The following is a 27500-nucleotide window of genomic DNA, read 5'->3' as shown; positions in this document are numbered from 1 at the left end:
GTTAAGGGTAGGACTGTGGTATTAACTACCCGTAGTTAAGGGTAGGACTATGGTATTAACTACCAGTGGTTAAGGGTAGGACTATGGTATTAACTACCAGTGGTTAAGGGTAGGACTATGGTATTAACTACCAGTGGTTAAGGGTAGGACTATGGTATTAACTACCAGTAGTTAAGGGTATGGTATTAACTACCAGTAGTTAAGGGTAGGACTATGGTATTAACTACCAGTAGTTAAGGGTAGGACTATGGTATTAACTACCAGTAGTTAAGGGTATGGTATTAACTACCAGTAGTTAAGGGTAGGACTATTTTGGGGGGGAAAGCATAGAATGTTATTATTTAATTTTGCACTATACTGCAATATACTGTACTATACTGTACTGTACTGTACTATACTGTACTATACTGTACTATGCTGTACTATACTGTAATATGCTGTCTATACGGGGCTATAGTGTACAATACTGTGAAATACTGTGCTATACTGTACTGTACTATACTGTAATATGATGTACGGCACTACACTGTACCGTACTGTACTATAGTATACTGTACTATACTGTACTATACTAGACTATACTGTGCTATACTGCACTATACTGTCTGTACCGTACTACACTATACTGTACTATAATGTACTATACTGCACTATACGATACTGTACGATACTGTACTAAACTGTACTATACTGTACTGTACTGCACTATACTGGACTGTACTATACTGTACTGTACTATACTATAATGTACTATACTATACTATACTGGACTGTGCTATACTGTACTATACTATACTGTGCTACACTGTACTATACTGTACTATACTATACTGTGCTATACTATGCGATACTGTACTATACTATACTGGGCTGTACTATACTGTACTATACTATACTGTGCTATACTGTACTATACTGTACTATACTGTACTATACTATAATGTACTATACTATACTGTACTGTACTATACTATACTGTGCTATACTGTACTATACTGTACTATACTGTACTGTACTATACTATAATGTACTATACTATACTATACTGTACTGCACTATAATGGACTGTACTATACTGTACTGTACTATACTATAATGTACTATACTATACTATACTGTACTATACTATACTGTGCTATACTGTACTATACTGTACTATACTGTGCTATACTGTACTATACTGTACTATACTGTGCTATACTGTACTATACTGTAAATCAAATCAAATGTATTTATAAAGCCCTTCGTACATCAGCTGATATCTCAAAGTGCTGTACAGAAACCCAGCCTAAAACCCCAAACAGCAAGCAATGCAGGTGTAGAAGCACGGTGGCTAGGAAAAACTCCCTAGAAAGGACAGAACCTAGGAAGAAACCTAGAGAGGAACCAGGCTATGTGGGGTGGCCAGTCCTCTTCTGGCTGTACTGGGTAGAGAGGAACCAGGCTATGAGGGGTGGGCCAGTCCTCTTCTGGCTGTACTGGGTAGAGAGGAACCAGGCTATGAGGGGTGGCCAGTCCTCTTCTGGCTGTACTGGGTAGAGAGGAACCAGGCTATGAGGGGTGGGCCAGTCCTCTTCTGGCTGTACTGGGTGAGAGGAACCAGGCTATGAGGGGTGGGCCAGTCCTCTTCTGGCTGTACTGGGTAGAGAGGAACCAGGCTATGAAGGGTGGGCCAGTCCTCTTCTGGCTGTACTGGGTAGAGAGGAACCAGGCTATGAGGGGTGGGCCAGTCCTCTTCTTGCTGTACCGGGTGGAGAGGAACCAGGCTATGTGGGGTGGCCAGTCCTCTTCTTGCTGTACCGGGTGGAGATTATAACAGAACATGGCCAAGATGTTCAAATGTTCATAAATGCCCAGCAGGGTCAAATAATAATCATCACAGTGGTTGTCGAGGGTGCAGCAGGTCAGCACCTCAGGAGTAAATGTCAGTTGGCTTTTCATAGACGATCATTCAGAGTATCTCTACCACTCCTGCTGTCTCTAGAGAGTTGAAAACAGCAGGTCTGGGACAGGTAGCACGTCCGGTGAACAGGTCAGGGTTCCATAGCCACAGGCAGAACAGTTGAAACTGGAGCAGCAGCACGGCCAGGTGGCCAGGTGGACTGTACTATACTATACTATACTGTACTATACTATAGTGTACTAAACTATACTACTTTCATACCATACTGTACTATACTGTACTGGACTATACCATACAGTACTATACTATACTATACTATACTATACTGTACTATACTACAGTGTACTAAACTATACTACTTTCCTACCATGCTGTACTATACAGTACTATACTATACCATTATCCTACTATACTGTACTGTAGTATACTATTCTGTACTATACTATACCGTACTGTACTGTACTATACTATACTGTACTGCACTATAGTGTACTAAACTATACTACTTTCCTACAATACTATACTATACAGTACTATACTATACCATTATCCTACTATACTGTGATGGACTATACTATACTTTACTATACTATACTATACAGTCCTATACTATACCATTATCCTACTATACTGTACCGTAGTATACTATACTGTACTATACTATACCGTACTGTACTGTACTATACTATACTGTACTGCACTATAGTGTACTAAACTATACTACTTTCCCACCATACTATACAGTACTATACTATACCATTATCCTACTATACTGTGATGGACTGTACTATACTATACTATACAGTACTGTACTATACCACTATCATACCATACTGTGATGGACTATACAGTGCTATACTATACCACTGTCATACCATACTGTACTATACTGTACTATACTGGACTATTCTATACTGTGCTATACCACTGTCATAACATACTGTACTATATTGCACTGTACTGGACTATACTATACTGTACCATACTGTACTATACTATACTATACAGTACTATACTGTCATACCATACTGTACTGTACTCTACTGTACTGTACTGGACTATACTATACTGTACTATACTGTACTATACTGTACTGTACTGGGCTATACTGTACTGTACTGGACTATACTATACGGTACTATACTGTACTATACTGTACTATACTGTACTGTACTATACTGTACTGGACTATACTATACTGTACTGGACTATACTACGCAGTACTGTACTGGACTATACTGTACTGGACTATACTATAGTGTACTATACTGGACTATACAATACTGTACTATACTGTACTGTACTATACTGTACTGTACTGGAGTATACTATACTGTGCTATACTGTACTGCACTATACTATTGTGTACTATACTACGCTATGCTGCACTATACTATACTGTTCTACTGTACTATAATACTATACTCTTTTGTTATACTACACTACACTATTCAAGCAATAAGGCCCGAGGAGGTATGGTATGTGGCCAATATACCACCGCTAAGGGCTGTTCTTAGTCCGACGCAACGTGGAGTGCCTGGACACAACCCTTTAGCCGTGGTATATTGGCCAATATACCACAACCCCCCCCCCCGAGGTGCCTTATTGCTATAATAAACGTGTTACCCTATGTTGTTAGAGCCATGGTATATTGGCCAATATACCCCCCGAGGTGCCTTATTGCTATAATAAACGTGTTACCCTATGTTGTTAGAGCCATGGTATACTGGCCAATATACCACAACCCCCCCGAGGTGCCTTATTGCTATAATAAACGTGTTACCCTATGTTGTTAGAGCCATGGTATATTGGCCAATATACCCCCCCGAGGTGCCTTATTGCTATAATAAACGTGTTACCCTATGTTGTTAGAGCCATGGTATACTGGCCAATATACCCCCTCCCCCGAGGTGCCTTATTGCTATAATAAACGTGTTACCCTATGTTGTTAGAGCCATGGTATACTGGCCAAATATAATGCCTTATTGCTAAATAAACGTGTTACCCTATGTTGTTAGAGCCATGGTTCATACTGGCCAATATACCCCCCTCCCCCCGAGGTGCCTTATTGCTATAATAAACATCAATACATCTACGCCATCAATAAGTAGTCAATAATCAATAATCACATTTTGAAAACATTTATTGCAGTAGCTGTATACCTGTAGAGTAACACGGGGTTAACTGGTTCAATATCTATGATGCCAAACACCCCCCCCACCACCCCCACAACTCACTGACAAACATACTGCGCTAAGCAAGTCACTCCACCCAACCCAATACACGTTGTTATATTGAGACAGAAAACAGGGTAGTGCTATACAAAAATTAAATGTCTTCCCCCTGAATATACAAAATTCTCTCTCTATCTTTCTCTCTCTCTCTCTCTCTCTCTCTCTCTCTCTCTCTCTCTCTCTCCCTCTCCCTCTCTCTCTCCCCTCTCTCTCTCTCTCTCTCTCTCTCTCTCCCTCTCCCTCTCTCTCTCTCTCTCTCTCTCTCTCTCTCCTCTCTCTCTCTCTCTCTCTCCCTCTCTCCTCTCTCTCTCTCTCTCCCTCTCCCTCTCTCCCTCTCCCTCTCCCTCTCCCTCTCTCTCCCTCTCTCTCTCTCTCTCCCTCTCCCTCTCTCTCTCGCTCTCCTCTCTCTCCCCCTCTCTCTCTCTCAAACAGAATGAAAATGATGATACAAAATAATACATTTTTAAAGCTATAAATCTATTTGTTTTAGCATGCTGTTCCGTTGTTGTGTCCATCTCCTGCCGTTGAACAGAGGAAACCTCGACCTCCTGACTGGAGTGGGAAAACAATGGGGAAAAAACGATGACCTTGTTGTTTGAATTATCTTATGCACATGCCTCTCTTGTGTGATACAGATATTATTGTGTTTAACAATTACATTTTGTTGTCTTTTTTATATATATATATAGATATATATATATTATTTTTTCTTCCATTGGTTTAGATTATATCATATATTTTTCATACATCGCCAAACATTCATTCCTAAGGAATTTACAGCTGGAATCCTTTTAATGGTGAAACTGTCACATCTGTTTGTGATTTAACAACAACATACACAGTCCGGTCCCCCCCCCTCATACACTGTCCGCCCCCCACTGTCCGGTCCCCCCTACACTGTCCGGTCCCCCCTCATACACTGTCCGGTCCCCACCCCCTCAGACATCAATGCATATTTTCTAATCATTTAAATAATAAACAAATACAATGCTTGGTATAACGTTATGAAGGCACAGTACACAACGTGGTCGTACATGGACAACAAAAATGAATTTAGGTTGTAGTACTACTATTCAATTGTACTCAACTAATCACAATTTCAATCAAATGTTGTACGATAATGAGTCAAAGTTAGATCAAACACATATAGCTCATTTACAAATATATTGCTGTTGAATAGTTACATTAGTTTTTAAAATATTTTTTTTTAATAATAATAATAATTTTTTTTTTTTTATGCGGAAAAGTTTGCAATCTGTTTGTTTCCCATCATGTCCATGATACAAAATTTATTTTGAAAAAATACGTTTGCCATAGTAGTTGAATGAAAGGAAATCAGACGTTGGGTCAACATTGTGCATCATTTTGTAACGGTTGAATATATGTTTTCCATAATACCCCCCAACACAACAGGCCTTATATGAGTATGTGAATTATTCTTTTAGATGTTCAAGGGCACATCCTAAATGGCACACTGCTCCCTATATAGTACACTTCCTGGTCAGAAGCAGCACTGTATAGGTGATAAGATGCCATTGGAAACCATATTGGAACGCCACGGATCGCCGTTCTAGAGCCATGTGATGTCATAAGGGGAACGCCATGGATCGCCGTTCTAGAGCCATGTGATGTCATAAGGGGACCGCCACGGATCGCCGTTCTAGAGCCATGTGATGTCATAAGGGGACCGCCACGGATCGCCGTTCTAGAGCCATGTGATGTCATAAGGGGACCGCCACGGATCGCCGTTCTAGAGCCATGTGATGTCATAAGGGGAACGCCACAGATCGCCGTTCTAGATCCATGTGATGTCACAAGGGGAGTTCTAGATCCATGGCAGTATTACATCAACTGGGTTAGTATCACACGTCCTATTTACAAAACACACAGACTATTGACAGACTAGACAAGTGTTCACTAACAGTGTTACCAATCAGAACGACGCACGCCTTCCTATACTGGAATTGTGTTTGTATGTGGGGGGGGGGGCGTTAATTACGTCCCAAATCGCACCCTATTCCCCTATGTAGTGCACTACTTTTGACCAAAGCCCTAGGACCTTGGTTAAAAGTAGTGCACTAAATAGGTAATAGGGTACCGTTTTGGACGTGGCCTGTAACTCCATTTTTCTTTGATTGTGTAGATTAATATAGTCTCAAACAAACTCAATAACAACCACGTCACAATATTGGAATATATTGGTCAGACATAATATTGTTGATCATTTTTTTTGTTCTTCTGTTGAGTATATGAATTTCTGTTTAAGGTATTCTTCCGTTTTTTTCCCAGGTGGCCTGGATCGTGTTCTTCCTGTTTCCCAGGTGGCCTGGATCGTGTTCTTCCTGTTTCCCAGGTGGCCTGGATCGTGTTCTTCCTGTTTCCCAGGTGGATTCGACCGCCCTTTTTTCCCAGCCATCAGAGTGATGAGGAAATGTTTTGTTTATGGGGGCGGGGCTTCGTCCATCAAAAGGGAATCCCAAGAGACGTTCTCTTGCGCCATCTATCCATCTATCCATCCAACGCCAAAAAGTTGAATTGTAGAGTACACTGCATCAGTACTAGTCTAGTGGCCTACGTAGTACATGTAACTATCACATAGCACAAGCATCGACTTAAATCAAATAGTACGAACAAGAAAGAAAAAAAGAAAAGAAAAAAAACTCTTGAAACTTGCGTCATCTGTCCTGTTCAGATTATCCAATCGCAGCCCTGTTTAGATTGGCTGCCTCCAATCAGAGCTCCTTTTTATAGCTGGTGTTCCTTCGAAGAGTCTGGGCCAGTGGTAGGCTGGTAGGATTTCAAACTAGCCAATGGGATGTCAGCCATGTGGCCACTGCTGCTGAAGTGTCCCTCCCCGCTGCCAAATTGCTTCTTGTCACAAAACTGGTCCCGCCCACTATCGGTCTTCCAGGTCCGGGTCAACGTAGTATGGCCGTTGAGCAGTTTCTCTTTGGCCCACTCTTTCTGGGTGGCGAAGTTGGACACTGGAGACTTGGGCTGGCTGTAGGAGCCGAGGGTAGGGGGCATCCAGCAGTTGTCAGAGTGGCCAAGCACCAAACACTCCTGGGTACACATCTCTGTAGCTTCCACTAGGCCTCTGGGTCCCAGGGGGCCATCTAGAGAGACACAGAGAGAAGAAGAACAGGACACTCCATGTTAGTGTTACGTTTCTGTAGCTCTGCCTACGCCTCTGTCTCCAGGACCAGAAAAACCAGAACAATACTACTACAGAGACATAACAAGGTAATACTGTTACTACTACAAAGATATAACAAGGTAATACTGTTACTACTACAGATATATATAACAAGGTAATACTGATAGTACTACAGATATATATAACAAGGTAATACTGATAGTACTACAGATATATATAACAAGGTAATACTGATAGTACTACAGATATATATAACAAGGTAATACTGATAGTACTACAGATATATATAACAAGGTAATACTGATAGTACTACAGATATATATAACAAGGTAATACTGTTAGTACTACAGAGATATAACAAGGTAATACTGTTAGTACTACAGAGATATAACAAGATAATACTGTTAGTACTACAGAGATATAACAAGGTAATACTGATAGTACTACAGAGATATAACAAGGTAATACTGTTTGTACTACAGAGATATAACAAGGTAATACTGATAGTACTACAGAGATAACAGGGTAATACTGTTAGTACTACAGAGATAATACTGTTTGTACTAGTACTAATACAGAGATATAACAAGGTAATACTGTAATACTGTTAGTACTACAGAGATAACAGGGTAATACTGTTAGTACTACAGAGATATAACTACAGAGATATAACAGGGTAATACTGATAGTACTACAGAGATAACAGGGTAATACTGTTAGTACTACAGGGTAATACTGTTAGTACTACAGAGATATAACAGAGATATAACAGGGTAATACTGTTAGTACTACAGAGATATAACAGGGTAATACTGTTAGTACTACAGAGATATAACAGGGTAATACTGATAGTACTACAGAGATATAACAGGGTAATACTGTTAGTACTACAGATATAACAGGGTAATACTGTTAGTACTACAGAGATAACAGGGTAATACTGATAGTACTACAGAGATATAACAGGGTAATACTGTTTGTACTACAGAGATATAACAGGGTAATACTGTTAGTACTACAGAGATATAACAGGGTAATACTGATAGTACTACAGAGATATAACAGGGTAATACTGTTAGTGCTATACAGGTGCTATACTGTGACCGTAACTAATGACATAAATAATTTAACAGTTATCTATTAGTCTTGTAAACAAAGTTGAATATTTAATATTGTGTCATTGTAGAACTACTACAACCTTCTCCATCTGTCACATTATTTCTGTCCTTCAGGCTCGGGAGACATCCCTCTTGAAATCTTATACGCTTTCTAATCCACTCAACTCATAAAAACGCTTTTTAGATCAAATCAACATGTTTAGCTCCCACAAAACCTAATTGTGTAAAACGCGGCACGACACCATTAGCGCTAGTTGTTGCCGACCTCATATATAATTCATACCCGAGGCCTTGTGAGCCAAGTGTTAATTTATGTTCTGCACAAACAAAGACCGGGCACATTGCTTATTAATTAACTAGCAAAAGACTTGTTATAAAGTCAATATTTAAAAAGGTTGTGAACTGTTCCTTAAGTCAGTTTAGCTTCAAATTTCACGTTGAGAAGGTGGGAGAAACGTCAAGTGGAACAAAGTGAAAGGAGGTAACAATGCAGGGTTTTGCTCAACAGGCTTCTCCTGGGATAAGAAATGTGTGAGGTGGACAGAATATTAAATTGTTTCTTCACTGAAACTCTAGCACAACAGACACATGTGAAATGGATAGAAAATCACCTGTTTCTTCACTGAAACTCTACCAGAACAGACACATGTGAAATGGATAGAAAATCACCTGTTTCTTCACTGAAACTCTACCAGAACAGACACATGTGAAATGGATAGAAAAATCACCTGTTTCTTCACTGAAACTCTACCACAACAACCACTACCAAAAAAAAAAAGAACAACAACGGCAGAACAGAATATATCATTCCCTTTGAAATACTAAAATGTTAAAGATCATTCGAAAATTCTGCCAATAGAAATGATGGTACTTTTGGAAGCCAAAATAAAAAGCTGAAATATGCATATGTCATGTTTAAAAAAAAGAACAAGCCTTTTTGGCCTTAAATGGAATATGTTTTCTAAATGCCATGTCTGGCATCAGTACAGAAGGTATTTGTCTTCACTTAGTTCAGAATCATCCTTGAGACAGATGCCGCATGACTTGGCAGGAGGACGGAAATGAATAAATGATCTTCTTGGGACAGAGATAGACTAAATGATTTCACTAACTTTGGTTGGACAGAGCAGGAACATAGAGGAGTTACAAACTAGTATCTACAACATCTTGATATCTCCGTTAATGTAAATGTAGCTTCTGCCTCAAATGGTTCCCTATTCCTTATATTGTGCGCCCTGGTCAAAAGTAGTGCACTACATAGGGAATAGTGTTCTATAGGGATCTGGTCAAAAGTAGTGCACTACATAGGGAATAGTGTTCTATAGGGATCTGGTCAAAAGTAGTGCACTACATAGGGAATAGTGTTCTATGGGGATCTGGTCAAAAGTAGTGCACTACATAGGGAATAGGGTGCCATTCGGGACTTAGCCCATGTTTACGAAGGGTTGGGTAAATCCCTTCAACCTTATTGTCACGTTGGTATGAATATTTCGGGAGACAGGCGCAGGAATGCGTAATATTTGTATTTTTTTATTCAGTCCAAATGACAGCGTTCCATGTAAAGGCAAAGGGGACGAAGACCAAATGAACACCTAACACAAAACACAGGGTTGAAACCCAGACAAAAAGAGCGAAGAGTACCTCGAATAAATAACACAATCGCATAATGATTATCACACGGGACGAGACCCGTAATCGTCTGCGCAATCCACAAGGGCACGAAAGCCCAAAACAACAAGGCAAATGTACTCACACGACCAACGGACATCGTACCACTAATCGACAGCCCAAGTGTCTGAAACAAAGGGCACATTTATACAAACGCAATCAGTGGGAATGGGGACCAGGTGTGCGCAATGACACAGTTCCGGACTGATCCGTGACACTTATTAGCTACCAAAGATACACAGTTGCTGGCGACAACAGAAAATGCTCTAGGTAATATCTTAAAATCTTTTCGAGATGACACAAGAATATTCACCAAAGGTTGGCATTCAAACCTCATTCAACCTCATTGTCAATATTCTGTATAGGGGTAGCTCCATCACTTATTTCAGGAACTACAGCCTAAAAACCACCTAGCCAAAATTGTCCAGACCTTCATTCTTCCCTCCTTTCTACTGCACTGTACATTAAGTTGTAATGTTCATCATCAGTTTCCTTGGATTTCTAGCTCTGTTTCATCACACATACCTTGTATAATCCTCCTAATAGATGACCCCTTTGATGGTCCCAGAGCCCACTGGTCCATGGAGCCCCAACCCTCAGCACAGACACTCCATCCATCCATCAGTCCAGACACATCATCCATCCATCAGCATAGACACTCCATCCATCCCTCGGTCCAGACACATCATCCATCCATCAGTCCAGATACTCCATTCATCCCTCAGTCCAGACACATCATCCATTCCATCAGTCCAGACACTCCATCCATCCCTCAGTCCAGACACATCATCCATTCCTCAGTCCAGACACACCATCCATCCCTCAGTCCAGACACTCCATCCATCCCTCAGTCCAGACAGGTGATCATTCCCTCAGTCTAGACAGGTGATCTGTCCCTCAGTCCAGACAGGTGATCTGTCCCTGAGTCCAGACAGGTGATCTGTCCTTCAGTCTAGACAGGTGATCTGTCCCTCAGTCCAGACAGGTGATCCAGTGACAGCCATCCATGTCCACTGAACTACAGCCCAATCAACCACTACAGCCCAATCAACCACTACAGCCCAATCAACCACTACAGCCCAATCAACCACTACAGCCCAATCAACCACTACAGCCCAATCAACCACTACAGCCCAATCAACCACTACAGCCCAATCAACCACTACAGCCCAATCAACCACTACTGCCCAATCAACCACTACAGCCCAATCAACCACTACAGCCCAATCAACCACTACAGCCCAATCAACCACTACAGCCCAATCAACCACTACAGCCCAATCAACCACTACAGCCCAATCAACCACTACAGCCCAATCAACCACTACAGCATAAATCAACCACTACAGCCCAATCAACCAGCTCAACAGCCCAATCAACCACTACAGCCCAATCAACCACTACAGCCCAATCAACCACTACAGCCCAATCAACCACTACAGCCCAATCAACCACTACAGCCCAATCAACCACTACAGCCCAATCAACCACCCAATCACAGCCCAATCAACCACTACAGCCCAATCAACCACTACAGCCCAATCAACCACTACAGCCCAATCAACCACTACAGCCCAATCAACCACTACAGCCCAATCAACCACTACAGCCCAATCAACCACTCAGCCCAATCAACACTACAGCCCAATCAACTACAGCCAATCAACCACTACAGCCCAATCAACCACTACAGCCCAATCAACCACTACAGCCCAATCAACCACTACAGCCCAATCAACCACTACAGCCCAATCAACCACTACAGCCCAATCAACCACTACAGCCCAATCAACCGCTACAGCCCAATCAACCGCTACAGCCCAATCAACCACTACAGCCCAATCAACCACTACAGCCCAATCAACCACTACAGCCCAATCAACCACTACAGCCCAATCAACCACTACAGCTAATCAACCACAAGCCCAATCAACCACTACAGCCCAATCAACCACTACAGCCCAATCAACCACTACAGCCCAATCAACCACTCAGCCCAATCAACCACTACAGCCCAATCAACCACCAATCAACCACTACAGCCCAATCAACCACTAAGCCAATCAACCACTACAGCCCAATCAACCACTACAGCCCAATCAACCACTACAGCCCAATCAACCACTACAGCCCAATCAACCACTACAGCCCAATCAACCACTACAGCCCAATCAACCACTACAGCCCAATCAACCACTACCCAATCAACCACTACAGCCCAATCAACCACTACAGCCCAATCAACCACTACAGCCCAATCAACCACTACAGCCCAATCCAACCCACTACAGCCCAATCAACCACTACAGCCCAATCAACCACTACAGCCCAATCAACCACTACAGCCCAATCAACCACTACAGCCCAATCAACCACTACAGCCCAATCAACCACTACAGCCCAATCAACCACTACAGCCCAATCAACCACTACAGCCCAATCAACCACTACAGCCCAATCAACCACTACAGCCCAATCAACCACTACAGTGTTTAAAAACACGTGTGTTTGTGTTGTTTTACATGTACATGTTTGAGTCTGTGTGAATGTATTAATGGTTATTGATCATATATCAGAAGAGACAATGATGATGTTTAAAAAATTCAATACAAATATTTGCTGTATCTTTAATAACTAAAGCCTAAAGGAGGTATCCGAAGGCGTGGAAGAAAGCCAAAGTAATTCCACCGTCTAAAAATTGTAAAGCACCCTTTGCTGGCTCTTAACGGCCTTCCAATCAGTTTGCTGCCTGTTCTTAGTAAACCTATGGCGAAAATGTTGTTTGAACAAATAACCTGCTCTTTATCAGAGATCAAGTTAACTACTGACTTTCAGTATGCATATTGAGAGGGGCACTCAATTTGTACTGCACTGACTTAGATGACTGATGATTGGTTTAAAACAAATGGATAATGAGATGATAGTTGGAGCTGCATTGTTATATTTCAGAATGAATGTTATTGATAATACATTGTTAATGAAGAACTCACTTGCTGTGGCTTTACATCACACGGTTGGAGAAATATTTATCCAAATAACCCAGAGAATGTTTGTCAATGGAAGCTTTTCTAACATCAGATATGTACAGTGCGGTGTCCCTCAGGGAAGTTGCCTTGGGCCACTACTCTTCTCTATTTTTTTTAATAAATTATTTGCCACTCACTATGCTTCTAAGTTCCTATAGTACCAAGTAACTGACACATGGCAGCCAATGGACATTTTCCTTCAAATGTCCACCTCCTTGACAACACTCAGCTTAGCTGTTTGAGTTGTCATTTAACCAGTTTAATACTGTATGCTATCATCAGTCACCCTTCAGAGCCACATATAACCACTAGTTTAACAAATAACAGTACATTTACAAAGCCTGCCATCCATGCTGCTCTTTCAATCAAACCTCATAGGACTGCCAATAATCAATGTTAATTTAATCCATCCCTCTCCCTCCTCTTCTTCTTCTCTCACTCCTCTTCTTCTCTCCCTCCTCTACTTCTCTCCCTCCTCTTCTTCTTTCCCTCTTCTTCTTCTCTCCCTCCTCTTCTTCTCTCCCTCCTCTTCTTCACTAGCCCCCTCTTCTTCTCTAGCCTCCTCTTCTCTCCCTCCGCTTTTCTCCTGTCATCTCTAGCCTCCTCTAGCTACTCAGCCAAATTTGATTACTGTCTTTTATCATAAAGGATACAAAAATGGGAGGCCCTTGTCTGTGAGACATCAGCGGGGAAGAATGGAAGGAAGGAAGGCAGAAGCAGCTGTGGAACCCTTCAGGGTCATTCATGCCGAGGACAGCGTGAATTCATGTCGTTGTGCCAGCCTTTTATGTCTTTAATAACAACATGTCACCTTTCTCCATCAACATTCTGGGAGCCCTTGGCTTTAAACGTAGTGATTCCAGACCCTTTAAACCATCCGAAATCATTTTCCATGTCCAGATTGTTATGGGGCCATAGAAAGGACTGAAATAAGATGACGGGAGTCACAATGGGAGTCACTCATCTCCCCTCCTCTCCTCTCCTCTGTTCTCCTCTTGTCTCCCCCTTCCCCTCCTCTCTCCTCCCCCCCTTCCCCTACTCTCTCCTCCCTCCCCCCTCCTCTCTCCTCCCTTCCCTCTCCCCCCTTCCCCTCCTCTCTCCTCCTTCCCCCCTTCCCCCAATCTCTCTCCTCCCTTCCCTCTCCTCTCCTCCCCCTCCCCTTCCCTGCTGTCTCTCCTTTTCCTCCACTCTCCCCTCTCCTCCACTCCATCCCAATAACTCTAGATAATGAGCTCGTGAGAAGCCTGGCAGAGCGACACATTATCATGGTGACATGAGGAATAGCAGGAGGGGTAGGAAGAGGAGAGGGGACGGGGGGCGATTAGAGAGGGTGACAGGATGATTAATTTCCCAAAATGAGATTGGAGAGAGAGGAAGACAGGAGCGAGCTGAGGAGTGAGTGAAGTAAATGGCAGACTGGGAATGGGAGTGGTTTTGGAAGTGGGAGTGGAAATGGGAATAGGAATGGTAGTGGGAGTGGGAGTGGGAATGGAAGTGGGAGTGGGAGTGGTAGTGGGAGTGGTAGTGGTAGTGGGAATGGGAATGGTAGTGGGAATGGGAGTGAGTGGGATTGATAGTGGGAATGGGAATGGGAGTGTGAGTGGGAATGGGAGTGTGCGTGGTAGTGGGAGTGGTAGTGGTAGTGGTAGTGGGAGTGGGAATAGGAATTGGAATGGGAGTGGGAGTGGGAATGATAGTGGGAATGAGAGTGGGAGTGGGAATGGGAATAGGGATGGGAATGAGAATATGGATGGAAGTGGAGTGGGAGTGGGAATGGGATTGAGAATGGGAAAGTTAGTGGGAATGGGAGTGGGAATGGTAGTGGAAGTGGGAATGTATGTGGGAATGGGAATATGGATGGGAATGAGAATAGGAGTGGGAATGGAGTGGGAATGATAGTGTGCATGGTAGTGGGAATGGGATTGGGAGTGTGAATGGGAATAGGGATGGGAATAGGGATGGAAGTGGAGTGTGAGCGGGAATGGGAGTGGAAATGGTAGTGAAAGTGGGAATGTATGTTGGACTGGGAATATGGATGGGAATGGTAATAGGGATGGAATTGGAGTGGGAGTGGGAGTGGGAATGGGCGTGGGAATAGGAGTGGAAGTGGGAAAGGAAGTGGGAATGGGAATAGGGATGGAAGTCGGAGTGGGAATGGGAATGGGAATGGGAATGGGAATGGGGAATGGAAGTGTGTGTGTAAATGGGAATAAGGTATGGGAATAGGGATGGAAGTGGGAGCGGGATTTTTATCATATATTGATATTTCATGTATAGATACTATCTTTGATAGTAAGGATAATACCATTTATCCTTATATTCAGTACCATCTTACATCACGTTAGCGTGTACTAGCTATTTTCATGGCACGACTGGCTAGTTCATTGGTAAGTGGACTAGCATACATAACAGGAATATGTAGCCTGACAATAATGACATCAGAGAAATGGTATCAATCAATATTGTTTGTAACGTCAGTTGAGTTGACTTAAAAAAAAAAAAAAAAAATCACGCTACAGATTGAAGGATACACTTCCTGCTTTTACTTCCTGTTTCGCTCCTATTGGGTACACCCTCAATGGCTGCCAGTCCACCCATTATGCCGTTATTGACTTGAACGGGGAGGACAAATGGTTAGATTGTACATCTATGAATGTACTACGTCACTACACAGATATAAGACCAACTTAATGGTACCTTTCTTCTTTTATATACAAGTCTGTTACCACAGCAACGGTTTCCTCACCAAACAGCCATCATGTTCTGTTTCCTTACCACGTTTCCTAAATGACACCCTATTCACTATGTAGTAGTGTACTATAGGGCTCTGGTCTAAAGTAGTGCACTACGTAGGGAATAGGGTTCTATAGGGCTCTGGTCTAAAGTAGTGCACTATGTCGTAACTATAGGGCTCTGGTCTAAAGTAGGGCTCTGTAGTAGTGTACTATAGGGCTCTGGTCTAAAGTAGTGCACTACGTAGGGAATAGGGTTCTATAGGGCTCTGGTCTAAAGTAGTGCACTATATAGGGAATAGGGTTCTATAGGGCTCTGGTCTAAAGTAGTGCACTATATAGGGAATAGGGTTCTATAGGGCTCTGGTCTAAAGTAGTGCACTACGTAGGGAATAGGGTTCTATAGGGCTCTGGTCCAAAGTAGTGCACTATATAGGGAATAGGGTTCTATAGGGATCTGGTCCAAAGTAGTGCACTACGTAGGGAATAGGGTTCTATAGGGCTCTGGTCCAAAGTAGTGCACTACGTAGGGAATAGGGTTCTATAGGGCTCTGGTCCAAAGTAGTGCACTACGTAGGGAATATGGTTCTATAGGGCTCTGGTCTAAAGTAGTGCACTACGTAGGGAATATGGTTCTATAGGGCTCTGGTCCAAAGTAGTGCACTACGTAGGGAATATGGTTCTATAGGGCTCTGGTCCAAAGTAGTGCACTATATAGGGAATAGGGTTCTATAGGGATCTGGTCCAAAGTAGTGCACTACGTAGGGAATAGGGTTCTATAGGGCTCTGATCTAAAGTAGTGCACTATATAGGGAATAGGGTTCTATAGGGCTCTGGTCCAAAGTAGTGCACTACATAGGGAATAGGGTTCTATAGGGCTCTGGTCCAAAGTAGTGCACTACGTAGGGAATAGGGTTCTATAGGGCTCTGGTCCAGAGTAGTGCACTACGTAGGGAATATGGTTCTATAGGGCTCTCGCCCAAAGTAGTGCACTATGTAGGGAATATGGTTCTATAGGGCTCTGGTCTAAAGTAGTGCACTACATAGGGAATATGGTTCTATAGGACTCTGGTCTAAAGTAGTGCACTACGTAGGGAATCGGGTGCCATTTGAGCGTCAAGACGGAGCCTCTCGGTTTCGTCCGTTAATCAGATGTAAATTGAGCGTTTCTATTCCTCCGGTGTAATAGCCTCTCCATTACCATGTAGATTGGAGGAGAGTCACACGGGAGAGCCAATCAGAATCTCCACATGGGCACGGGACAATTTCCACTCTTCATCTCACCAGCTACAGCGACCTGCTGTCAAGGTGCTTGGCACCAAAAACAAGGCCTGATTGAGTAATCCCCTGTGTCCCAAAAAACTGCAACCCCCTAGATCCATCCTCATGGGCCTCTGGTTCTAAGCAGTGCACTATATAGGGAAATAGACTGCAATTTGTGACAAAGCCAAGGTGTGATTGAGACATCACATCCGAGGAACACCTGTCATCTGGTCTCCATTGTCTGTGTCAAACTACACCCTTTCCCCCATTTAGTGCACTACATTAGACCAGGACCCATAGGGTAGTAGTGGACTATATAGGCTCCCATTGAGGATATATGTTGGATGTAGGCCTGATTTAGACAAGGACATATCAAATATGAAGGGAATCATATTGTCAACAGTATAAATGGAACAGGTTCCCATTGAGGATATATATTGGATGTAGGCCTGATTTAGACAAGGCCAGGCCAAGTGAATCATAAAGTCTCAGACTCTGAGCCTTAACGAGGTAGAGGTACTGAAGCCTCTCTATAACGTCCAGGACAGTCAAATGAACGAACAGATGTAGGATCTTAATTCGATCACCCTTGTCGTTGCAAAAAAAAACTAACTTTGAAGTGTATTCGAGGTTTAAAAAGGTAAAAAGTTTAAAAATTTTGTAATTTACACTTTAAATTATCAGACTTGATTTGCCCCTTAAACCAAAAAATGTATCCACCACTTCTAAAATGTCGATATACTACACTCCAAACTATAAATCGTGTTTCCTGTTGTTGCAGGATTATTTTCCAGGTGTGAGAAACTGACACTGCATATGAATATCGTCAACAAACCCAGAAGTAACACTGAACTCTCTGTAGCAGAGTGAGGACAAAACAAATCTAGGGCAACAGTCCACAGTCAGACTGGTACAGGAACAACGCCAGTCCATCAGAGAGGATTTACTATACGTATCGGTACGTATCGGTACGTATTGGTGCGTATCGGTGCGTATCGGTACGTATTGGTGCGTATTGGTGCGTATCGGTACGTATCGGTGCGTATCGGTACGTATTGGTGCGTATCGGTACGTATCGGTGCGTATCGGTGCGTATCGGTGCGTATCGGTACGTATCGGTGCGTATCGGTACGTATCGGTGCGTATCGGTACGTATTGGTGCGTATCGGTACGTATCGGTGCGTATCGGTACGTATTGGTGCGTATCGGTACGTATTGGTGCGTATCGGTACGTATTGGAGGGCTGCTGTCTGTCTAGAACCAGTTTGTCTTTAACCATCGTACGGGCAATCTCCCATTGACCTCCAGTCACAATGATGAGTACACACACACACACGCACGCACGCACGCAGATACACACACACACACACACATACAGATACACACACACACACACGAACACACACGCAGATACACACACACACACACACACACACACACACACACACGTACGCACGCAGATACACACACACACACACACACATACAGATACACACACACACACACGAACACACACGCAGATACACACACACACACGCACGCACGCACGCAGATACACACACACACACACATACAGATACACACACACACAACACACACGCAGATACACACACGCACACATGCACAGTCACCACAGTCATTGACCTCCTGTCTCTCTGATGTCACCTACCAAAGGCTGTTGTGTCAAGATGCTGGTGCCAGAGGGAGGAGAGAGATCTACATACATATAAATACACACTATACGGGGGGAGTGTGTGTGTGTGTGTGTGTTTGTGTGTGTGTGTCTGTGTGTGTGTGTGTGTGTGTGTGTGTGTGTGTGTGTGTGTGTGTGTGTGTGTGTGTGTGTGTGTGTGTGTGTGTGTGTGCGTGCGTGCGTGTGTGTGTGTGTGTGTGTGTGTGTGTGTGCCTTTGTGTGTGTGTGTCTGTGTGTGTGTGTGTGTGTGTGTGTGTGTGTGTGTGTGTGTGTGTGTGTGTGTGTGTGTGTGTGTGTGCGTGTGTGTGTGTGTGTGTGTGTGTGTGTGTGTGTGTGTGTGTGCGTGCGTGCGTGTGTGTGTCTCTGTGATTGTGTGTGAGTTGTTATCGAGGCTGAGCTCCTATCAGCTTGATGCTCCTTGTTCCTGATCACTAGAGGACAAGCTTTCTCCTTGCTAGACCCACAAGTCCACATTGAGACAATGACAGATCATCCCTGTCATTTTCCCATTGAGTTGTCTCAGTGCTGCTGCAAATATACATTTTCCCTGGAGGGTGAGGGGGGTTGGGGGAGGAGTTTGTCAGTCGTAGTGTAAGTCACCTCATTTCCGTTCCTCTAAATGCCTCTGTCAATCCAACAGCTATTGTCAGCAGTAATCAAGTGTCTACGAACCTGAGTTTATACTGTTAGCACCGAGACGGTTTGCCCTAGAAGGAAATCCAGTGAGCGGTCCACCCAAACGTAAACATCACTGTCATGTCTACCTCTGACGGCATCCCAGCTAAAAAACAATCAAGCAACCTAGAAAAGCGCTAAAAATAATAGCCTACATTAACATATGAAGCCGAAGAAACAAGGTTCATGAAATCGACAACTTGACAGTAAAATAAAAAACATTTATATTCTGACTATCTCTGAAACTCACTTAGATGATACTGTTGATGATAAAGTGGTAGCAATACATGGTTATAACATCTACAGGAGGGACAGAAATGCCGAAGGTGGAGGTGTTGCTGTTTAATATTCAGAACCACATTCCTGTAAAGCTTAGAGAGGATCTCATGTTAAATACTGTTGTAGTAATATGGCTACAGGTTCATCTGCCTCACCTAAAGCCCATTCTGGTGGGGAACTGCTATAGACAGTCAGTATCTGGATAATGTTAAATACAGTGGAAGTAATATGGCTACAGGTTCATCTGCCTCACCTAAAGCCCCTTCTGGTGGGGAACTGCTATAGACAGTCAGTATCTGGATAATGTTAAATACAGTGGAAGTAATATGGCTACAGGTTCATCTGCCTCACCTAAAGCCCCTTCTGGTGGGAAGCTGCTATAGACCACCGAGTGTTAACAGTCAGTATCTGGATAACGTTAAATACTGTTGAAGTAATATGGCTACAGGTTCATCTGCCTCACCTAAAGCCCCTTCTGGTGGGAAGCTGCTATAGACCACCGAGTGTTAACAGTCAGTATCTGGATAACGTTAAATACTGTTGAAGTAATATGGCTACAGGTTCATCTGCCTCACCTAAAGCCCATTCTGGTGGGAAGCTGCTATAGACCACCAAGTGCTAACAGTCAGTATCTGGATAACGTGTGTGAAATGCTTGATAATGTATGTGATATCAACAGAGAGGTATATTTTCTGGGTGACTTAAATATTGACTGGCTTTCATCAAGCTGCCCACTCAAGACAAAGCTTTGAACTGTAACCAGTGTCTGAAACCTGGTTCAGGTTGTCAATCAACCTACCAGTGTCTGTAACCTGGTTCAGCTTATCAATCAACCTACCAGTGTCTGAAACCTGGTTCAGCTTATCAATCAACCTACCAGTGTCTGTAACCTGGGTCAGCTTATCAATCAACCTACCAGTGTCTGAAACCTGGTTCAGCTTATCAATCAACCTACCAGTGTCTGAAACCTGGTTCAGCTTATCAATCAACCTACCAGTGTCTGTAACCTGGTTCAGCTTATCAATCAACCTACCAGTGTCTGTAACCTGGTTCAGCTTATCAATCAACCTACCAGTGTCTGTAACCTGGTTCAGGTTATCAATCAACCTACCAGTGTCTGTAACCTGGTTCAGGTTGTCAATCAACCTACCAGTGTCTGAAACCTGGTTCAGGTTGTCAATCAACCTACCAGTGTCTGTAACCTGGTTCAGGTTGTCAATCAACCTACCAGTGTCTGAAACCTTTACAAACAGCACCGGACCGAAATCGTCCACATGTATTGGTCCCATTTTTACTAAAGCTGCAGAAATCTGCTCTAAAGCAGAATCCAAAAACCATCGGACGTCAAAATATAGAAGCCATATCTAGGAAAACCAAAGTCCCGAAGACTGGGCCTAATATAGTGTATAAGAGGTCATCGAATAAGTTGTGTAGTGATTCATATGTTGAAGATCTGTTTCTGTGTTGTAATGAGGAGCAACCAGACGCTGCTGGTCTGTGGTGTGTAATGAGGAGCAACCAGACGCTGCTGGTCTGTGGTGTGTAATGAGCAGCAACCAGACGCTGCTGGTCTGTGGTGTGTAATGAGGAGCAACCAGACGCTGCTGGTCTGTGGTGTGTAATGAGGAGCAACCAGACGCTGCTGGTCTGTGGTGTGTAATGAGCAGCAACCAGACGCTGCTGGTCTGTGGTGTGTAATGAGGAGCAACCAGACGCTGCTGGTCTGTGGTGTGTAATGAGGAGCAACCAGACGCTGCTGGTCTGTGGTGTGTAATGAGCAGCAACCAGACGCTGCTGGTCTGTGGTGTGTAATGAGGAGCAACCAGACGCTGCTGGTCTGTGGTGTGTAATGAGCAGCAACCAGACGCTGCTGGTCTGTGGTGTGTAATGAGGAGCAACCAGACGCTGCTGGTCTGTGGTGTGTAATGAGCAGCAACCAGACGCTGCTGGTCTGTGGTGTGTAATGAGCAGCAACCAGACGCTGCTGGTCTGTGGTGTGTAATGAGGAGCAACCAGACGCTGCTGGTCTGTGGTGTGTAATGAGCAGCAACCAGACGCTGCTGGTCTGTGGTGTGTAATGAGCAGCAACCAGACGCTGCTGGTCTGTGGTGTGTAATGAGCAGCAACCAGACGCTGCACTTGACACATTTATGAAACTACTTATTCCAGATACTAATAAATAAAATAAATTAAATAAATTAAATAAAAGAAAATGACCGTTAAAACCTGTTAAATCTCTGTGGATTAAGAACTGAAGAATTGTATGTTTGACCGGGACGAGGAACAAGGAATGGCAAATAAGTCTGGCTGAGCAGCTGGTTGGCAAACATTTTATATTGAACTAGGCAAGTCATTTACAGTAAATGCCTACCTCAGCCAAACCCAGACGTCGCTGGGCCAATTGTGCGCCACTCGGGAGCCCCATACAACATATTTGTAAATTGAAAAATAATGTGACTGAATTAAACCAAAAATAAGAAGAGACTGTACTATGAAACAAAGATTAAATAATTTAAAGTGATAGTAAAAAAAAAAAAGCCTTAGAGCCAAATGTTTGGCAAAAGGGCAAACTCAGCTCTGTCATTCATTGAATCAGATGGCTCATTTATCACAAAACCCACTGATATTGCCAGCTACATTAGTGATATTTTTCTTTGGCGAGATTTGCAGATTAGCAAATTAGCAGATTAGCAGATTAGCAGATTAGCAGATTAGCAGATTAGCAAATTTAGACATGACTTGGCAACGACAAACTCTGAACAAAAACATCCACGCAAAACTGATCAAATTATGAAAGACAAGCAATAGGATTTTTAAATTCCATAAAGTGATTGTGGATGAGGTAAAAAAAAAAAAATCATTGTAGTCTATCAATAACGACAAGTCACCTGGGTCTGACAAGTCGTATTGAAAATGACTGAAGAAAATAGCTGACTGAAAACCCACTCCTGTTTGCCACTTATTCAACCTAAGCCTACAGGAAAGTGTGTTCCCTGAAATCTAAAGGGAACCAAATGTCATTCCGCTACCAAAGAAGAGCAGAGCACCATTTACTGGCACAAAAAGCCGACCAATCAGCCTGTTACCAACCCTTAGTAAACTTATGGAGAAAAACATTGTGTTTGACCAGATACGAAGATGCTACTTCACAGTAAACAAATGAACAACTGATTTTCAACATGCTTATAGGGAAGGGCAATCAACGTGTACGACACTTACACAAATCACTGATGATTAGCTGAAATAAATTGATAACAAGAAGCTTGTTTTGTTAGACTTCAGTGTAAGGGGTGCGTGTTGGTGGCAGGGAAGTCAGGTGCAGGAGAACAAACTTGGTATAAACGGAGTTGTTTAACAAATGCTGACAAAACTCCAAAACAACCAACATGTACAAAAGAACAAAGTGGGTACAAAACCCGTCGCACATCAACACTGAAATAGCACATCTCATACAAACTAAACAATCTCCGACGAGGACGTGAGGGAAAACAGAGGGTTAAATACACAACGTGTAATTGATGGGATTGGAACCAGGTGTGAAGGAAGACAAGACAAAACCAATGGAAAATAAAAAATGGATCGGTGATGGCTAGAAGGTTGGTGACGTCGACCGCCGAACACCGCCCGAACAAGGAGAGGGACTGAATCGAGCGCCGAACACCGCCCGAACAAGGAGAGGGACTGAATCGAGCGCCGAACACCGCCCGAACAAGGAGAGGGACTGAATCGACGCCCACCGCCCGAACAAGGAGAGGGACTGAATTGACCGCCGAACACCGCCCGAACAAGGAGAGGGACTGAATCGACCGCCGAACACCGCCCGAACAAGGAGAGGGACTGAATCGACCGCCGAACACCGCCCGAACAAGGAGAGGGACCGACTTTGGCGGAAGAAACCCCAGGAAGAGGAGCTGCTGCCTTGGCAGGAACTAATGGGGATCCATAATAAACCCCAGGAAGAGTAGCTGCTGCCTTGGCAGGAACTAATGGGGATCCATAATAAACCCCAGGAAGAGTAGCTGCTGCCTTGACAGGAACTAATGGGGATCCATAATAAACCCCAGGAAGAGGAGCTGCTGCCTTGACAGGAACTAATGGGGATCCATAATAAACCCCAGGAAGAGTAGCTGCTGCCTTGACAGGAACTAATGGGGATCCATAATAAACCCCAGGAAGAGTAGCTGCTGCCTTGACAGGAACTAATGGGGATCCATAATAAACCCCAGGAAGAGTAGCTGCTGCCTTGGCAGGAACTAATGGGGATCCATAATAAACCCCAGGAAGAGGAGCTGCTGCCTTGGCAGGAACTAATGGGGATCCATAATAAACCCCAGGAAGAGTAGCTGCTGCCTTGACAGGAACTAATGGGGATCCATAATAAACCCCAGGAACAGTAGCTGCTGCCTTGACAGGAACTAATGGGGATCCATAATAAACCCCAGGAAGAGGAGCTGCTGCCTTGACAGGAACTAATGGGGATCCATAATAAACCCCAGGAAGAGGAGCTGCTGCCTTGACAGGAACTAATGGGGATCCATAATAAACCCCAGGAAGAGGAGCTGCTGCCTTGACAGGAACTAATGGGGATCCATAATAAAATACTAAATACAAAAATACAAACTCACGCACACATATACATTGGGTTCTTGGTCAACTCCCTGACCAAGTCCCTTCTCCCCCAGATTGCTTAGTTTGGCTGGGAGGTCACCTCTAGGATGTCTTGGTGGTTCCACATTTAAGAATTACGGAGGCCACTGTGTTCTTGTGGATTTCCAATTATGGGGTATTGTGATGTCATTATGGGGTATTGTGATGTCATTGTGTGGGTATTGTGATGTCATTATGGGGTATTGTGATGTCATTGTGGGGTTATTGTGATGTCATTGTGGGGTATTGTGATGTCATTATGGGGTATTGTGATGTCATTGTGGGGGTATTGTGATATCATTATGGGGTATTGTGATGTCATTGTGGGGGTATTGTGATGTCATTATGGGTTATTGTGATGTCATTATGGGGTATTGTGATGTCATTGTGGGGGTATTGTGATATCATTATGGGGTATTGTGATGTCATTGTGGGGGTATTGTGATATCATTATGGGGTATTGTGATGTCATTGTGGGGTTATTGTGATGTCATTATGGGGTATTGTGATGTCATTATGGGGTATTGTGATGTCATTGTGGGGGTATTTGGATGTCATTATGGGGTATTGTGATGTCATTATGGGGTATTGTGATGTCATTGTGGGGGTATTGAGATGTCATTATGGGGTATTGTGATGTCATTATGGGGTATTGTGTGTAGATTGAGGAGGACTTTTCTTTATTTAATCAATTTTAGAATAAGGCTGTAACATAACAAAATGTGGAAAAAGTCAAGGGGTCTGAATACTTTCCGAATGCTCTTAATGATCTATTACAACATTAGTCTAGTTGTTTAGTGTGACATCATCCTCTATGAAGAAATAGCAGCATTTTTTAAACGTCTGTTCAAGGTACAAGTTTCAGGTGGGGTTTTATAGGTTTTTATCTCTAAGCGATGCTTTTGCCACCACATATGAGTATAGGATGAGTCAACAACATTAATTGGGTATGAATGAACAGAATATGAACTTTTAAAGGTGAGAAATTAACTGGACAGTGACTTTAAACAGTGCCCAGATGTTACCGGGGTATAAATGGGCTTCGTTTGGCTCCAGAGACGGAGGGTGTTGGATGCCCACTGTCTCCAGCTGCTGCCCCACACCCTGTCTGGCAGAGGTTCTCTCTCTCTCTCTCTCTCTCTCTCTCTCTCTCTCTCTCTCTCTCTCTCTCTCTCTCTCTCTCTCTCTCTCTCTCTCTCTCTCTCTCTCTGTCTCTCTTTACATTGTCTCTATTCAATACCTGATTGCTTGTTCCCACCACACTAACTGACTGATACCTTGCAGATAGAAGAGACGCTCCTCTGAGCCAAACATTCTGGAAGAAACAGCTAAACAAATACCTGAACAACAAGTCTTACTTTAACCTCATGTCACTTCTCTCTTTGTCTCTCTGTGTCTCTGTGTCTCTGTCTCTCTGTGTCTCTGTGTCTCTGTGTCTCTGTGTCTCTGTCTCTCTGTGTCTCTGTCTCTATGTGTCTCTGTCTCTCTGTGTCTCTGTCTCTCTGTCTCTCTGTGTCTCTGTCTCTCTGTCTCTCTGTCTCTCTGTCTCTCTGTGTCCCTTTGTCTCTGTCTCTCTGTCTCTCTGTGTCTCTGTCTCTCTGTGTCTCTGTCTCCCTGTCTCTCTTTGTCTCTGTCTCCCTGTCTCTCTGTGTCTCTGTCTCTCTGTGTCTCTGTCTCTCTGTGTCTCTGTCTCCCTGTCTCCCTGTCTCTCTGTGTCTCTGTGTCTCGGTCTCCCTGTCTCTCTGTCTCTCTGTCTCTCTGTCTCCCTGTCTCTCTGTCTCTCTGTCTCTCTGTCTCTCTGTCTCCCTGTCTCTCTGTGTCTCTGTCTCTCTGTCTCTCTGTCTCTCTCTCTCTCTCTCTCTCTCTCTCTCTCTCTCTCTCTCTCTCGGTTAATATTCTATGAATGGGAAGGGGGAGGAGGGAGGGTGGGAGGTGGGAAGGAAGAAGTGGGGGTAGAGAGACAGAGAGAGAGAGAGAGTGAAGGAGATGGAGGTGAGGGGAAAATAAATTAGAGGGAGTTAGAGGTAGAGAACCAATACCTTGTATTCCCTCAGTGAAAACTAAAACATTATTTATACAACAGCGTGCAGATCAAAAATGAATTATTTCACCGGAGGGGTGGACTTCAAGTCCCCATTTTTGCACCTAATCAAAGATTATATAAAGTAGTATCAAATTCAGTCTGACATTAGCAGGTTTAGGTGAGTGTGAGTCAAGTCCAATCTAAAACTTATTCACAGCATAGAATTTTTCTTAAATCATTTTTCAGAATCAAAGTAATTTAATAACTTTTGATCGAACGGCCAGAAAGGAAGGAAGTCGTTTTAATGGCTCATTTAATTCGTTTTTCTTTCAAATGAAGTATGAACTTGTGCGTTAGTTATGATACAAACTTGGAACAAGTTGACAACCAGAACAACAGGAAACTCAAATAAGATGAACTGTTGATTTGTTTGATAATAATAATAATAACAATAATAATGATAGTAATTATAATAATTATAATACTAATAACAATAATAATAATAATAACAATAATAATAATAGTAATTTTAATAACAATAATAATAACAATAATAATTATAATGGTATTAATAATAATAACAGTATTAATAATAATAATAATAATTATAGTATTAATAATAATAACCACAATAATAATAGTAATTATAATAATAATAATAATAATAACAATAATAATAATAGTATTAATAATAATAACTACAATAATAATAGTAATTATAATAATTATAGTAATAATAACAATAATAATAATAATAGTATTAATAATAATAATAATAGTATTAATAATAATAATAATAGCATTAATAATAATAATAATAGTATTAATAATAATAATAATAGTATTAATAACAATAACAATAACAATAATAGTAATTATAATAGTTATAATAATAATAACAATAATAATCATAGTAATCATAATAATAATAATATTAATAATAATAACAACAATAATAATAGTAATCATATTAATAATAATAGCAATAATGAAAATAGTAGTAATTATAGTAATAATAATAGCAATATTAATAGTAATAATAACAATAACAATAATAATAGTAGTAATAATAATACTACTAC

At 42.5% G+C, this 27500-nt stretch overlaps 1 non-coding gene across 1 annotated transcript; it reads right to left on the bottom strand.

Annotated features, from left to right (window-relative positions):
• Positions 1 to 5309: 5309 nt before the first annotated feature.
• Positions 5310 to 10289, bottom strand: LOC112242706. The gene is made up of 2 exons (XR_006082052.1): positions 10166 to 10289; positions 5310 to 7253 (listed from the first exon to the last, which is right to left on the bottom strand). It is a non-coding gene; the product is annotated as an uncharacterized LOC112242706 (transcript).
• Positions 10290 to 27500: the final 17211 nt, after the last annotated feature.

Source organism: Oncorhynchus tshawytscha, unplaced genomic scaffold (genome assembly GCF_018296145.1).
Source record: "Oncorhynchus tshawytscha isolate Ot180627B unplaced genomic scaffold, Otsh_v2.0 Un_contig_2925_pilon_pilon, whole genome shotgun sequence".
Lineage (NCBI taxonomy): Eukaryota > Metazoa > Chordata > Actinopteri > Salmoniformes > Salmonidae > Oncorhynchus > Oncorhynchus tshawytscha.
This window is presented reverse-complemented; position numbering and strand designations above follow the sequence as displayed.